Below are 14,374 nucleotides of genomic sequence, written 5' to 3'. Positions count from 1 at the left end.
AAGAGGGTGAAGTAAATCTAGTGAAGGTGCATACTTCAAGGAATCCAGCTGATGCACTTACAAAGGTTCTTTCCTAGGATGGCTTTTACAAATGTGTGGGACTGATGGGACTATTAGATCGGGAAGAGTTTGTTGAGACTATGAAGTACCAAAGTGGAGATTGTAAAATCTGGTTTGACAATCCAAAGCCTCAGAGGAACATGAAGGCTAGCAAAAGAAAGAAGCTAAAGAGATGATAGCAGCAAAAACTTAGTTGACTCACCTTCAGACTGGATCGACTAAGTTAAAGATGGGTCGACCTAATCTCAGGATAGGTCAACTAAGTCTGAAAAAATCATTAGATAGAAGCATGGCATATTGGAGTTCTGGCGTGGCACGATAACTTAGTCGATCCAGTTTCTAGGTAGGTCGACTCAGTTCAAGTGGGTCAACTTAGTCATGGTCTGAGTTGGCTAACTCTGAGAACAGACCGAAAGGTATATTTTTGGAAGTCCGTAGATGGCAGCAGACTTGTCGACTCAATCCAAGAATGAGTCGACTAAGTGGTATACTGAGCTGACTCAGTTTCAGCTGAGCCGACCCAGTTCGTGGGTTAAAGTTGCACGAATTTTTTGTTTTGGTTTAGGATCGGGTTTGTTTCCTAGAGACTTTAGGCCTTGGTCTAATAGCTTTAAAAGGGACTAATCATGTATTTGGGCTGGATTTTAGTCCAATGGGGTGTGTGCATATGAGTCATGGGTGTACATGGGCTCGGAGATTGCATCGCATCAGATTAGTTGTTTTGGGAGTTTTCTTGAGCATTGAGCTTGATCCTTTTGTATAGTATTTATACAATGTAAATTAAGTCAGGGAGGTACAGTGAATGAAATTTTTGGCTCTTTCTCCCAGTCCCTTGTCTCCCTTCTCTTTTTCTTCTCCTCTTGTACACCCTAGGGCATGATTAATCTCCTTCTCTCTTGTTCCTGATTAATCTTAAACATACCACAGCGGTCTGATTTTTTTTAACACAAGTTCTATATAATTCAAAATCGATCAAAGAACTCTGCTTTGTATAACTTGTTTATCTTTAACTCACTAATATGGCCAAGTTGGTAATATTAGAAGTATGTGACATTCACATATTCTCACTTTCTTTTCTTGTTCTCATCAATATGAAGAACATTATCATTAAGTGATAGTTGTAATAAATATGTTTCTTTAGCTTAGGCTTAGATAGACTCTTCACTAGCACTGAATAACTCGAAATCACCTTTATTTAGCTTTCCTGTTCCTTATAGTCCCTGCAATAACTTGCATAAATGAAAACCACATGCAATATCTAATACCTTAGAATCTGAAGCTAAAGACTCAATGATAAAATTAGTCTGTATCATATACAAATCTTTAGCAGATGTAATCTTTGTATCTTGTTACTACTTCACACTTGCAAGATAGCTCTTGTAATTTTCTTTCCAATACTCAACATTGCTACAATAGAAAAAGATATTTTTGGTGGAGACATCTTCACCTTCCTCTTCTCAATGATGCTATCCATAAACTGAAAGAAGGAATCAAAGAGTGTTTGCAGAATCAAAGAGTGTTTGTAGGATCAAATCTTGGATTAACTCACCATCCATAACAAGAATCTAACTGACCTAATCACATGATCAAATCAATCAGAATATACTTGACAGTCGTACTATCACCTTGCCATATCGTATATGCAGCTTTTCCTCCTTTCCTCCTCAATAGCATCATTCCCGATTGAATCAAGACCAGAAGCATCAAGGATATATATGAGACTTTCTCCTGGATAAGAACTATTCTCAGGTTCCTCAATCAATCTATGTAGTTCGATCCAACCAATTTATTGGCAGTGATAGTGAAAATGTAGATAAATATATAAGAACAAAACATAAAGAGACTACTTGGGAAGACATGCACAATTAGATGAGATCTTTTATCTAATCGTGTCTCCCACTTATTTGGAGAATTTCATAGCTCTCTAGTATGAAAAATGAGAAACCTTGTCATCAATTTTTTTAGTGGGGTTGAGATCTCAATTTCTCATATAAAATCTTGTGGATAGTACAATAAATTTCTATGAGTTCAAGGGTAGGTAACTCTTACCAATTGTATCTCATGTAACTCTCAATATAACTTTACCTCTAAAACACTTGTAGCCTTGTAGATAGCACAATAAACTACAATATTTTAGTTAAATTATATCCTTCATTTTCATATGATCATATTTAAATAATACTATCCTTGTAAATAGCATAATAAGATAGTAGTACCTAAATATGCCATAAATATTATTAAGTCAATATCACATCAAGCCCTATAGCAAGCTTTGTGGATAGCACAATAAATTTACTATAGTTTTTGACATATTCTATTGACTTAGCATGAGCTAAATATCCCATAAGCATTACTATGCACTAAGTCAACATCACATCAAGCTCTATAGCAAGTTTTGTGGATAGCACAATAAACTCACCATAGTTTTTGACATACTCTATTGGCTTAGCGTGAAGGAAGGCATGGGTAGTGTTCTTAACACCTCGCCATTATGATAATAAAATTTAAATGAGAAACTTAGGTCTCAAGCACATCCAAAATATATATATATCCATCACAAGCAGTATATATATATATATATAACTACTAGCATAAAAGAGCATATAAAGAAATCGGATAGTTATAGACTTTTCTAGTATAATCCACCTGAGCCACTTGGATGGATTATAGGTCTCATCCTAGGTGCATCACAGACTAAACCATCTCATGATCGATCTTCATGTGCCTCTGCTCTCAAGCCACCTGGTAGTCCAATCTTCATCTTCATGAAGGCTTCAATGCATGCACCGTCTTCTTTCTTTATCTGCAAATATAAAGAAAAAATTTTTATCTATTTATAAATAAAATTTTTTATCCTTAATTTTACATCAACATATAAAAGTTTCAATCAGCAGTTGGAAACATACATAGGAAGGAAAAGAAAGATACAACTGAAAATATAATGCATCAGGGGCACCCCACTCCTATTTAAAAATTTACAACCATTGTAGATATATCTATACAATCAGCCATCATAGATACATCCATCACATAGGTGTTTCTAGTCCATAACCATTCATCATGCAATTTATAATAATTTTATAAAGTATGATAATAAACTATCCATGTTATTCTAATTGTGATATCATTCATGCACATGTCACTTAAGATGTTCAAATTCATGAGTATAGGATCCATCTAGGATTTTTTATTTGGATTCAAATTTTGATCCATTTTCAATTACGAGTTAACCATATGTCATCCTCTTGAGTTAAGTTTACCAATTCTTAAACAAATCCTAATCCAATTAGATTCACAAAAATTCGATCAACTATGACTCAAGTGTTGGGAATAGTGTCCCAAAGTCAATCGTCAGCCTGTTGACGGTTGTGCTCTTTCTTGTATTAGTATATGAATTATAAATTAATAAAAGTTATTTTGATATTTTTTATCACAAATTATTTCATCTTCTAATGAACTCCTGTGTTGTGGTGAAGTCCTTAGGACTATTTAGACTCGACAAAGGAGGATTTGTCATTTAGTCCTTAAAACCTGTTCGCGACCAAATGATATGTTGTTATCAAGGACAACAATATTTATTAAGCATAGGTCATTGTGTGCCATATGGGTTGGTTATCCTCTTAACCAAGGAGTGTGGAGACACTGGTATGGCATACAAGTGAGATGTAAAGGTACATTTGCACTGAACGTGACCGACTCCGGAGCTTTTTCTGCTGTCAAGATTTGCTCTGATGGGATATGGGTATAACTGTCCCTCCGACCTGAGACTATCACGGTGACTTGCAAGCAACTCACTGCACTTAGGCACTGGACTATCTGAATTTCTAATTCAGTGACGGAAGGCTGCTGGGTGTAGTCAAGTACTTGACTTGTCGATGAGTGTGTCAAGATGGGATTAACCACTCTAGTTCAGGAGCTGTGTACAGTCATATTTCAATTTAGCAAAACCTTGGCTAGGATAGTCCTAGTGAGGAGTCATAGGACTGTTTGAGTTGAGCACGATTCGGATGATGTGATCAGGATTGACAGTTTAACCCTGAGTCATCCTAAACACAGGGGTCAAAAGGATGAATTATACAGTAACCATATTCACGTAGGTTCTGAGTGTTGTGATTGTGACTATTCGACCTATCCAGACGTCGGATACCATTGCTAGATGGTCACTTCGATTAGTACAGGAATTGATTCCTGTGCTACCAGCTTAGGTTCGAACCTATGGGGTCACACACATTAGAGGTTCCTATCTGATCTGATGGCTGATGAAGAGTCTTAATGCTCGTAAACTTTGAGTCCTACATGTCTGAAACTCTATGATCGAGAATCAGAATTTTCTAATCACGAGTTTCACACATTTTGGGTATCGAGGTCAAGAGTCCCACTGGTTTGAGACTTTTTGATCAGGGTTTCATATCGATGGACTCTGATGTCCGATTGCCCATCGGATTTGGACTCAGTATTTATGAGAAATTTAATTAGTAATTTGATCACTAATTAACTCAATTTGATTGAGTAATTATTTTTAGATCAAGTCTAATTGAATTGGATTCAGTTGGGTTTGACCCAATTAGGTTAAATGTTGACCTAATCGTCGAAGTGGTTTGGTCTCTGATTTGATCAGGGGTTAGGCTTAGTCAATTCTTGATTTGATTAAGATTTTATTGAATCTAAATAAGTCTAATTAAGTTAGGTTTAACTTAGTCTAATTGTGCTTAACCTATTTTGATTAGGTTGGTTCAATTATGATCAAACCACCTTTTGAATTCAACTCCCTGCGCCACCTCACTTCTCTATGCCCATTTGAATTCACGAGAAGCAACTTCTCATAAATTTTCTCCCACGTAGAAGGCATCCCACGCCCACCCTTGTGTGCCAATTATCTGGATAAAAATAAGTTAGTTGGCCATTCAAATTCAAAGGATGTTTGAATTTGAATGGGCAACCAACTAATCCATGCGCCACCCACCTTATCTTGTGCGCCCCTTGCTTTACACGAGAAAGAGTTTCTCGCGTAAACTCTCCACGCACAAAGAAGCAACACCTCCTCTCTTCTCATGCCAAGAGTGGATAAGGATGAGTTGGTTTGCATTTGAATTCAAATTCGATTTGAATTCAAGTGTGCAACCACTTATCTTTATCCTTTTACGCGGATAAGACACGTCTTGCACTGTTTTAAAAGAGAAAGGGAGGTGGGACGTGCGTAGAAATTTTTTGAGAGAGAATAGTGGGCATGAGGAAGCCTTGTGCATGAGTAGGAAGTTCAAAAACTTCCGAGAGAAAAAGAAAGAAAAGAAACAAGAGTGGGTGCAGGGTTTTCAATGAGTAACCTAGGGTTTTTGCCTGGGGTTCGGGAAGTGAGAAGGTGAGCTACGAGTGTCATGAGCCCACCAAACTTCAAGGAGAGCTTCATCAACCTCTCTATTATCTTTGCTAATGATTCAGAGTATTCAAAGAGTCAGCAGACATCGATCGAAGGAGTTCAATCAGCATCGACCGTCGAAAGGGCTCTACAACGAACTAGCATTCGTGAGGAGCCGATCAGATCGAAAGCTTTGTGTAGATGATCCGTGGAGGTCAGACATACTGTGTGGCTATGTTGCAATGATCAGACCTTTTAAACAGTGATATGATTGCAGCGATCGACTATCTGTATGAAGGTAATGTGTTCTGAACACATAACAGTAAATTGTTTACTGTAGAAGTTTGAATTTCAAATTCAAATGCATGCTATATATCATATTTAGATTCTAGTGTAGGGTAAACACATGTTAATTAATTAGATTAATTAATATTTTTTATTATAAAATTATAATTTTGAAAAAGTTTTAAAATTATCGTTTTACCCCTGCACTGAAATTCACTTCAAATAGTATCAGAGCAGGTTCTAAAATATGATATACATTTGCATGCGTAGATTAAGTTATAATCTAAAAGTTCAAAATTCAAAAATTTAAAATTTAAAATTTAAAATTTAAAATTTGGTTGAAATTTTAAATTTAAAATTCAAAATTTGAAATTCAAAAATTTGAAATTTGTTTGAAATTTGAAATTCAAAATTTAAAATTTAAAATTTAAATTTTAAATTTTAAAATTGCTATATTTAGATATACTTGATCCAAGTAGCAAGTAGTCTAATTGGGTTAGTTGCCATGGTCGTCTGGTCATAGGAGAAAAGTAGGGTTTAAAGGCCCTCTCCTCCCATTTGATGGGGTTCTCCTATGACGGTAGGGGTGCCGCTGTAATTATATCCCATGCAGATGAAGCAGCGAAAAGACTTAATTGTAAAGGTTCAATTATAAAATTTATCATGAATGTGTTAGATTAGATCTAAAGGAATATTCATAATTTATTTTGATTGAGTTATTTTCTGTTATGTAATTAGCAATAGGATTGCTGTTTATGAAATATGCTGATCCGTTTGTGAAATGAGTCAACATATTTGGTAAATAGAAAATAAAACCTTTCAAATTTGAAAATTATTTTCGAAATACCAAACCCTGACCCATCAACCCAAATACTTAATTAAACGAATTAAGTGTTGTCTAGTTGGTTTAGAATTGTGAATTAAGACCTAAGACAATTGCATAAACTTGTGGGTCAATGGGTTAGATGGATTAGGTCCATAAATGGGTTAGACCTAAGATTAGCTTAAAGAAATGAACTAAATTAGAGTAATTGATCAAATCTAATCAAAAGTTAAATTAGATTAGGTCAAAGACACTCTAGACTCAACTCCAATAGTTGTAGTTGAATGGGTCCATGTCTTTAACTAGACCAAGATGGACTTAATTCATGGCTACGCAGTGGAACCCTATTTACTAAGTTGATCAAATTAAAACTAATGAACCGTTGGTGTCTAAGGTAAGTTTGGCAGTTTGACCAGTGGTTTTTTAGTGGAAGCTACTCGCATTGATTCGATCTCTGATGAGTTAATGGCATATCCCCACCACTTATCTCACTTACTTGGCCAACCTGGTGAGTTAGATTTTGATTAGATCACTTGGTGATTAGGGCTCATCCATGCCATTAGATAAATTAGTGTGACTGATTTAGGTGCTCCTAATACCGGTTTTAATTAAATCCTTTTTAATCTGACTTGGTGAAGTCAGTGGGAGGATTAAAATTAGCTGGTTAATTTTTTCTCTTCTATCCTTTAAGAAAAATTTTCAAAAATTATTAGGTCCCTAAAAATGATTAAGTTATAGTGATAACTAAGTCATAGCCTCCCATTAAGTGAGTGATAATGAGTCCATTAGTTTAATAATCATTGGAGGCCTAAAGGCCTGGTACTTATTGACTAATGGAATTATCATTCATAGTATGATAATTTGATTGAGTCTTGCTGATGGTGGTTAGGTTGACCGGCCAAAGTCGGGCCTGATCATTTATGGTTGTGCTCTTTCTTGTATTAGTATATGAATTATAAATTAATAAAAGTTATTTTGATATTTTTCATCACAAATTGTTTCATCTTCTAATGAACTCCGGTGTTGTGGTGAAGTCCTTAAGACTATTTAGACTCGACAAAAGAGGATTTGTCATTTAGTCCTTAAACCTGTTCGCGACCAAATGATACGTTGTTACCAAGGATAACAACGTTTATCAAGCATAGGTCGTTGTGTGCCATATGGGTTGGTTGTCCTCTTAACCAAGAAGTGTGGAGACACTGGTATGGCATACAAGTGAGATGTAAGGGTACATCTACACTGAATGTGACCGACTCCGAAGCTTTTTCTGCTATCAAGATTTGCTCCGATGGGATATGGGTATAACTGTCCCTTCGACCTGAGACCACCACAATGACTTGCAAGCAACTCACTGCACTTAGGCACTGGACTACCTGAATTTCTAATTCAGTGACGGAAGGCTGCTGGGTGTAGTCAAGTACTTGACTTGTCGGTGCGTGTGTCAAGATGGGATTGACCACTCCAGTTCAGGAGCTGTGTACAGTCGTGTTTCAATTTAGCAAAACCTTGACCAGGGTAGTCCTAGTGAGGAGTCACAGGACTATTTGAGTTGAGCACGATTCGGATGATCTGATCACGGTTGACAGTTTAACCCTGAATTATCCTAAACACAGGAGTCAAAAAGATGAATTATACAGTAACCATATTCACGTAGGTTTTGAGTATTGCGATTGCGACTATTCGACCTATCCGGATGTCGGGTATCATTGCTAGATGGTCACTTCGATTAGTACAGGAATTGGTTCCTGTGCAACCGACTTAGGTTCGAACCTGCGGGGTCAAACACATTAGAGGTTCCTATCTGATCTGATGGCTGATAAAGAGTCCTAATGCTCATGGACTTTGAGTTCTATATGTCTGAAACTTTGTGATCGAGAATCAGGATTCTCTATTCATGAGTTCCACACATTTTGGGTACCGAGGTCAAGAGTCCCACTGGTTTGGGACTTTTTGATTAGGGTTTCATATCGATGGACTCTGATGTCCGATTGCCCATCGAATTTGGACTCAGTATTTATGATAGGTTTAATTAATGATTTGATTGCTAATTAACTCAATTTGATTGAGTAATTATTTTTGGATCAAGTCCAATTGAATTGGATTCAGTTGGATTTGACCCAATTAGGTTAAGTGTTGACCTAATCATCGAAGTGGTTTGGTCCCTGATTTGATCAGGGGTTGGGCTTAGTCAATTCCTGATTTGATTAAGATTTTATTGAGCCTAAATAAGCCTAATTAAGTTGGGTTTAACTTAGTCTAATTGTGCTTAACCTATTTTGATTAGGTTGGTTCAATTATGATCAAACCACCTTTTGAATTCAACTCCCTGCACCACCTCACTTCTCTGCACCCATTTGAATTCACGAGAAGCAACTTCTCATGAATTTTCTCCCACGCAGAAGGCATCCCACGCCCACCCTTGTGCACCAATTATCTGGATAAAAATAAGTTAGTTGGCCATTCAAATTCAAAGGATGTTTGAATTTGAATGGGCAACCAACTAATCCATGCACCACCCACCTTATCTTGTGCGCCCCTTGCTTTACATGAGAAAGAGTTTCTCGTGTAAACTCTCCATGCACAAAGAAGCCATGCCTCCTTTCTTCTCACGCCAAGAGTGGATAAGGATGAGTTGGTTTGCATTTGAATTCAAATTCGATTTGAATTCAAGTGTGCAACCACTTATCTTTATCCTTTCATGCGGATAAGACATGTCTTGCACTGTTTTAAAAGAGAAAGGGAGGTGGGGCGTATGTAAAAATTTTCCAAGAGAGAATAGTAGGCGTGAGGAAGCCTTGTGCATGAGTAGGAAGTTCAAAAACTTTCGAGAGAAAAAGAAAGAAAAGAAACAAGAGTGGGCACAGGGTTTTCAGTGAGTAACCTAGGGTTTTTACCTGGGGTTCGGAAAGTGAGAAGGTGAGCTACGAGTGTTGTGGGCCCACCAAACTTCAGAAAGAACTTCATCAATCTCTCTACCATCTTTGCTGATGATCTAGAGCATCCGAGGAGTCAGCAAACATCGATCGAAGGAGTTCGATCAGCATCGACCGTCGAAAGGGCTCTACAACGAACTAGCATTCGTGAGGAGCCGATCAGACCAAGAGCTTCGTGTGGATGATCCACGGAAGCCAGACACACTGTGTGGCTGCGTTGCAATAATCAGACCTTTCAGACGGTGATCAGATTGCAGTGATCGACTACCTGCACGAAGATAATGTGTTCTGAACACATAACAGTAAATTGTTTACTGTAGAAGTTTGAATTTCAAATTTAAATGTATGCTATATATCATATTTAGATCCTAGTGTAGGGTAAACACATGTTAATTAATTAGATTAATTAATATTTTTTACTGTAAAATTATAATTTTGAAAAAATTTTAAAATTATCGTTTTATCCCTGCACTGAAATTCACTTCATCAAGTCCTAATCAAATTAAGTCAATGACAATTAAATCAACTTTAATTAAACATAAAATTCAATCTAATTAGAACTATGAATCTGATTTGATCTACAATCATAAACTCTAATCGCATTGGGCCAATAAATTGTAGTCAAATCAGATCCATCATCAAAATCCTAATTTATATTTGAAGCATCTCTTCTCTGATGTAGATTTTTCAGCCGCCCACATTCCTAGGTCAGGAACTATGATGGGAGACCCCACCATGACCAATGCCCAATCTGTGGTGGCTGACCTTGGGTCTAGGGTGTGTGCATCACATGCAACAACCATTAATCCCATGCATCACATACACAAAGTAGCAATTCCATAAAAAATTTCAGACCATAAGATCTTACCCAAACTTGTCACACAATTCTTAAGGCCATGAAATTGCATATCAGGATTTGATCATGGATAAAATAACTTTTATTCTTAGCAAAGGATGCAACAAACTAGCAATTAAATATCATTCAAAATCTGATTTTGATATATCATGAATTTGATCTAATCTATATCATAATAATAATATATTGTTTGATTGAATCAATCAAGGATGGCTCTGATACTACTGTTGGGATTCGGATGCATAGTGAAAATTAATTTTAAAATTTGAAACATGCAACAACAATTGAAAACATGAGATCTGGACCCGAAACCAAAAATTGCTTTGATGATATCAATCAAACATGAATCATAAAATATATTAAGTGAAAGATAAAAAATAATATACCTTACAAGATGATCTGAGTTGCCCACTGATTGGTATCCTTAAGGCACCCAATATGTACCCTCCAATGGTGATCCACATGGATCTCGATCTAGGACTCTCCTCAATCTGGATTCACTGAATTTTCTTCTCAAGAAATTCAGCAACTGCTCCTTCCTTTGCATCACCAACTACTGGTGATTTTTTAATCTCCTTTCTTCCCTCTCTTGGATATGTAAATCCTCTCATCTTTTGGCCCTCTTGCTGTCCAACTTTTGGACCTATTGAATCATACCTTACATCTGATTTTTGATCTAATAGATTCACTCAATCCCATAGCATTTCAGCCCCTCATTTTAGACCCAAGTCTTGACTCAATAAGGAGTCATGATAGGACTCTAATTTCCCTCAACCACCCAACCCTTGTGTGTGCCAACCTTTGAGTCATGAAGACTCTTATCTTACGAGGGATGGAGGAGTTCTTTTTAAGTGGGACTCCTCCCTAGTGGGCGTAAAACATCATGGGCATGAAGACCATCTTCGCGTGGAGCACAAGGGTGTAAGAAAATCTTAATGCCAAAAAGCTCTTCTCAAGAGGGGGATTTAATAACACATGGCATTCAACTCTTGGACTTCCCAAAACCAAGAGGCATGAGGGCTTCACGGACTCATGAAACAACTTTCACGTGTCATTAAAAGAGAGAGTTAAGAGGCGCTTAGAACTCCTACACATGAAGACCAAAGGGGTGTGAGGGAATTTGGAGGATTCCTTCTCAAAGTTAAATTCCTCTTTTATGGCATTAAACACTTAGAGTTAAGGAGAAAAAGAGGAGGCGCCATCTCATTAAATTCTCCCATATTAATGCAAAAGGTGCACAATAAATGGCGTGGAGAAAATAAGGATGCGAGAAACTCTTTCACGCAAGAATGAGAAGAGGTGCCCTTCCAAGTTAAATGGCATGGAGAAGCCTTTCAAGCATCTAACACTTGGACGCCCACAATCCAAGGAGCCATGGACTCTTTCCTAGATAACCCTTTGACCATTCAAAGGTGGCTTAAGAATCCAAATAGATTTGGTCTTTGACTAATCAAAGCCCAATGCCACATATGAATCCAAATGGATTGAGGATAAGGGTTTAAACATATACTATCATGTTTGAGTTAAGTTAACTAATTCTTAAACAAACGCTAATCCAATTAGGTTCGTAAAGATTCATTCAACTATGACTCGAGTCCTAATCAAATTAGGTCAATGATAATTAGGTCAACTTTAATTGAACATAAAGTCCAATCTAATTAGAATTATGAATCTGATTTGATCTACAATCATAAACCCCAATCGCATTGTGCCAATGAATTGTGGTCAAATCAGACCCATCATCAAAATCCTAATTCATGTTTGAAGCATCTCTTCCATGATGCAGATTTTTCGACTGCCCACATGCCTAGGTCAGGAACTATGATGGGAGATCCCACCATGACCAATGCCCAATCTATGGTGGCTGACTCTATGTCTAGGGTGTGTGCATCACATGCAACAACCTTTCATCCCGTGCATCACATGCACAAAGTAGTAATTCCATAAAAAATTTCAAACCATAAGATCTTATCCAAACTTGTCACACAAGTCTTGGGGCCATGAAATTTCATAACAGCACCCTAGTATCACCTAACTCTGATACCAGCTATTGAAGGACCGCCTTCACACTCATGGACCTGAGAAAACTTATGATGGATCCTTCTCAAGGACAGCAACCATCAAGCCCTAGATCTGAGCTCAATCCCTAATACCGCATGCCCCCTTCTAGGGAAGGAGGCACTTGTGATGCCCTTAGGGCGGCATGCAAAATCTAGGAGAGAGAATGAGAGAAAGGGACAGCTAAGATTTTTGAAAGAAAAAGCTTTTCTTTTGATTCTACTATTCTTTGGTATCACAAGATCTATATATAAACTAATACAATGGGTCAAATAACCCGAGCCCAAAAAACTTCCTAGGCAAACCTATATATGAATGCAATCATCGAGCCCATGTACACCCATGTCTCATATGCTTTCATCTCTTAGACTTAATCCTAGTCTAAATTCTTGGTTAGCCCCCTTAAGACCTCTCAAACCAGCTCTTAAGACCCCTAGGATCAAATCCGATCCTAGCCCTAAATAGAAAATCTGCATTGTGAAAGAAGAGTGCTCTATAAGCCAATCGCATGAGTGATGCGATTGAATTTTTTTTTATAAACTTTCAACTCATGTAATGATATTTTTTTATATGATAATAAAATAAGATATTGATTCATTATTTTAGCTGTATCTTACTATGTTTAAGATTATGAAGAATCTCAAAGATTAGGACAAAAGTTTTAAGAGACATGAATGGATCATGCCTGTGAAACTTAAAATTCTAAAATTTTAATCTTAAATATTCTTGGTCATAGGACTATTGAGTCAGAGATTAATGTTTCGTATAGACTAGCATATCCTATGTATGCTCGATGGAGAGGGTGGTTGATCTCACTAGTCACATATGTGGGGACACTAATACAAAGATGTGGATACTTATTAGGAAATGAGTTTACTGAATTAATTCACTGATAGAGAACATCTTATGGAGCCTTACTTGTATATCAAAAAATGGTTCTCTAAGTGGGAGTTATGCAAGTAATCCTTAGACCTAAGATCACTATAAAATCTTGTGCACATGAATCTATATTTTGGTTCATATCGAAGTATGGCATTAAGATATGTATAGGATATTCTGGACATGGTAGAGTGTGTATGAAGGTTATAAGTCAATCAATAAAGAATCGATTACTCCTAATAAGAGAAGATAGCATCCTATAAATTCTCATCTCTAAATGACTTAGAAAAAATCTTTTGGCCTAAAGCAGACTGAAGATTAGAAAGAGTTTTTAATACTTCATCATTAGAGGCATCATTAGTTGATAGAGATTGATATGAATATGTGGTTGAGTTTGACATAATTCCATACACATGAATATATTCGGAATGTAGGGATGATCAAAAGATTGAATTATACGGTAACTTATCACTAAAAAATATATTTAGCATTTTTACTAATTCTATATCTTCTGAGTAGTCATGATATATTACAAGATATCAATCTTAACTTATAGATTTGATCGAATTAAAAAGTTTAATTCGATTGCCAATTAGAAAGGGTTCTACTTGCTGAAGTTGGGTTAGCTCGTTTTGGACCTTAATTGATTAGAAAGAGTCTAATCAAATTAGGTTAATTTGAATCCAAACCTACTGCTGGCTAGATGTGAAACTCAATGAATCACACATATTATGAAATTAGTCAAAGACCATTTTCATAAGGTTGATTGGAGTTTTGAATCTAATCAGGATTTTCGATAAGCATGCTAGCACGTGTAGAAATCTTAGCTCCTTGGGAGATCAAATTTGATCTCAATCCCTACTAATTGACTAACCTAATTTGGTAAGTATTTGAGTTAGATCGAGCCACCTAGAGGAAGCCCAAAGAGGGGTGCCTCAACTCTTGTTAACGCCAAAAACCAAGAGTCTATTTAGTTAAGGACTGTTGGCGTAAGGTGAAAGAAGGAGCGCACGCGCTCTCTACTTTTGACGTGCAGAAGGACCAAGAGTCCTTCTGCTTTGGAACTCAGACCCATATGGCTTATTGATCAGCCATTTAACCTCCTTTGCACACCTTTTAAAGTG

General features: G+C 36.8%; 1 long non-coding RNA gene across 2 annotated transcripts; it reads right to left on the bottom strand.

The window, feature by feature from the left end:
- Positions 1 to 1,244: 1,244 nt before the first annotated feature.
- LOC140857834 (uncharacterized) lies at positions 1,245 to 11,581 on the bottom strand. Of its 2 annotated transcripts, XR_012141240.1 has the most exons (5): positions 10,700 to 11,581; positions 9,419 to 9,725; positions 2,707 to 2,863; positions 1,635 to 1,788; positions 1,245 to 1,537 (listed from the first exon to the last, which is right to left on the bottom strand). It is a non-coding gene; the product is annotated as an uncharacterized lncRNA (long non-coding RNA). The 2 variants fall into 2 exon arrangements; XR_012141239.1 differs by having other exon boundaries at positions 1,245 to 1,788; positions 10,700 to 11,575.
- Between the last annotated feature and the right edge of the window lie 2,793 nt (positions 11,582 to 14,374).

This window comes from Elaeis guineensis, chromosome 5 (genome assembly GCF_000442705.2).
Source record: "Elaeis guineensis isolate ETL-2024a chromosome 5, EG11, whole genome shotgun sequence".
In the NCBI taxonomy this organism is placed as follows: domain Eukaryota; kingdom Viridiplantae; phylum Streptophyta; class Magnoliopsida; order Arecales; family Arecaceae; genus Elaeis; species Elaeis guineensis.
This window is presented reverse-complemented; position numbering and strand designations above follow the sequence as displayed.